This window comes from Anopheles aquasalis, chromosome Y (genome assembly GCF_943734665.1).
Source record: "Anopheles aquasalis chromosome Y, idAnoAquaMG_Q_19, whole genome shotgun sequence".
Classification (NCBI taxonomy): domain Eukaryota; kingdom Metazoa; phylum Arthropoda; class Insecta; order Diptera; family Culicidae; genus Anopheles; species Anopheles aquasalis.
In genome coordinates, this window is record NC_064879.1 from 4,896,854 (window position 1) to 4,899,498 (window position 2,645).

The 2,645-nt window shown below is 45.5% G+C and overlaps 1 protein-coding gene across 5 annotated transcripts in view; it reads left to right on the forward strand.

The window, feature by feature from the left end:
* Positions 1-816, forward strand: part of LOC126579573 (E3 ubiquitin-protein ligase Nedd-4-like) — a 15,229-nt gene extending 14,413 nt beyond the window's left edge. For all 5 annotated transcript variants that reach the window (XM_050242981.1, XM_050242984.1, XM_050242983.1 and 2 more), the window contains one exon: positions 1-816. This exon is cut by the window's left edge and continues 932 nt beyond it. The gene's annotated coding sequence lies outside the window, so the exon portion shown is untranslated.
* The last annotated feature ends 1,829 nt before the right edge of the window (positions 817-2,645 follow it).

The following is a 2,645-nucleotide window of genomic DNA, read 5'->3' on the forward strand; positions in this document are numbered from 1 at the left end:
AAAACACTGAACACTGAAATTAAAAAAAAAAAAAACACCCAAAGAGAAGCCCGCCAATGCGCGAACCTACGCTCGATAACTGCCCAAGCAGCAGTAATTCGATAAACAAAAAAAAAAAGTATCAACTTCACAGTTCGCTTTCGCGTTAGGTAATCGAATGGATGCGTTGTCCCTAGCCCCTAGTAGCGGGAGTGCAGAACGCGCTGGAAAAAAAAATATAAAATGAGTAAACAGATATACATCTATTGGAAGAAAAAAACCTACAGCCATTTAGCTAGCTAGCGTTCTAAATTCTAAATCAACCACTTGACCCGCTCGGGCAATGGGGCTCGGGTTTGGCATTGCAATTGCAGCCAGCTCGGGTAGAGGAAGAAGGGTATGGTTATAGCTGTTATAGCGAAGTTAGGATGCGATCGACGAGGGGAAGCAAGCCGGTACAAACCTAGTTTGGTTCCATCAGCTGATACCATCCGAAACCCCGCTTCCCTCTCTCTTTCTCTCCATCCGTCGTGCTGCTGAGCTGTTAACTGTTTTCCCCTGTTGCCGATTTAAGGGACTTTCATTTTCGTCGGATGGTGCTAGAACTTTACCTGTTGACCTGTTACGTTCGTCTGCCTTGCTGTGGCTTGTGGATGAGAGAAATTAATAACCACCCACCGGCGACGTGCTGCAGGGGATCGGCGTATCGGCGATGTAATTTTACTGCTGTACTCAATGTACTGAGGCGCGGGACTGTGGCGTCCGGGTTTTAATTTCACTCTAATCCAATAGTACTACTGTAGCTCAACCGATAAAAGAATATACGTATACCATGTTGCTCGTGTTGTTTGTCTCGTGTCTAGTGCGGAAAGAACTACCGAAGTCGGTGCGTGAAGGTTGTGAACCATTACCAACCACCAGCAAGGTGGCGCACGCAGCTGCACGGCACGCAGTGCAAGCTTATTCCAGGCGCTGTGTCGACACCGTGTCCAATATATTCTCATACAAATTTAATCATTTATATTTTCCCAACGGGTTTACCATTCTTTTTCATCGAAGGGTGTTTTTTTTAGAGAGAAACTTATACTAATCAATTAAAAAATATGTTTCGGAATTACCCCCCTCCCACCCTTTTACACGAGTATCAATCGCTTCTAAAGTCCAACGTCCAAAATTTGACCATTTTATGTTCGTTTAGGTTCAATAATTGTACGAACAAACGATAAAGTCTAATGGGCCATTAATTCTTCTTTAAAAAATCTGGTTTAATTGTCCCTGGCACCAGTTTTGAACCAAAATTGCTCCTCCAAGAGTGCTCCATCATGCTGGATCACATAATTTTCGTTCCCGTATAATCTTCCCACGCTAGATTTTATTATTTTCTTCATAAGATATCTTTTATGATACGTTGGGTAAATTTTTCCGCCTTTTTTAATAAAAAAAATAGGGATAATTTGCAGTGCCGGGATAATCTGCAGTGCCGGCAAAAAGTTACACGTAGTTTATATCAAACCTTTTTCAAATTTTGTAGCCATTTTTCGTATCGAACGTTGAGGATAACGTCGGGATACGTTCTCGAACGGTCTTGGTCACTTTTTCAGTACTAGCCGACCGCTTTCGCCCCGATCTTTTTTTTTTTTGTTATTCAAAGAGGAAGTCTCACGCTATCTCTTAATGGTTCAATATACGAAATCGCGCTTGATTCCAAGATGCATCAATTGAGTTGAATTTTTTTTTTTTCCCGTTCAAAGCCCTTATCAAGCAGCGGCCTTACACCCGAGCCACATTCCCATTCCAGTTCACACGATGTGATTTTCGACGATGTTTTTTCGACTTGCGTACTGATTGCTCGGCTGTTCTGTTGTTCTGTGCAACCTTGCTTGCGCCCTTTGGACCATTTCCGTTGCGCGTTTAAGTTTGCTTGATAAATATTGAAACGCTTTTGGCTCTTAACGTGACCCCAGATGTTTGCTCCGCTCGTGCCATCTGGCCGTGTCGGCAAACAGTGGTTTGTTTCCGCTTCATACTAATAAATACGGGCGCTTGTGGCGTGTCACGTGCGATTAGAGCAAGATATCACACTGGCTCCGTTCGTTGCGCGGATCATACGCCCAACTATTCTTTTGCCCATGTGTTACGTCGCGGTCCTGTTGAGCCACTGCGCATCTGTTTTTGATCAGGCGTTCGAGGCACCGTTCGTTGTTTCCCGTGGTGCCACGTGCCCCACGTTGCCGTGTATGAGCGTGCTTTAAATTCATGGTTTTGGGCATCGTAGAAAATCGGGGTCTAGTCAAAAGATGAAGGTAATTTATGATTCGCTGGTGCTTGCTATCGTCTCAACCGGTAACAAGCGCAAAATATGCGTTGCGTTTACGGTTGTTGTCGACGACGGGGGGGGGGGGGGGTAAGCTCGCACAGTACCTTGGCCGCCTAGCGGCGCCTTAGTTTACTTGCACAAGGACTAGAACAGGAGCACCGCATAGCTCCCGGCAGTTGTGCATACAACTACGCTACAACTTTACGCTGCGAGAGAGTGCAAGAGAGAGAGAGAGAGAGAGAGAGAGAGAGAGAGAGAGAGAGAGCCATGCGAAATGGCATGGAATCGGTTGCGAGGTGTGGAGGAGCGTCTGTAAAGCAATCTGGTTCGAGGCGAGGTTCAGCCAAGG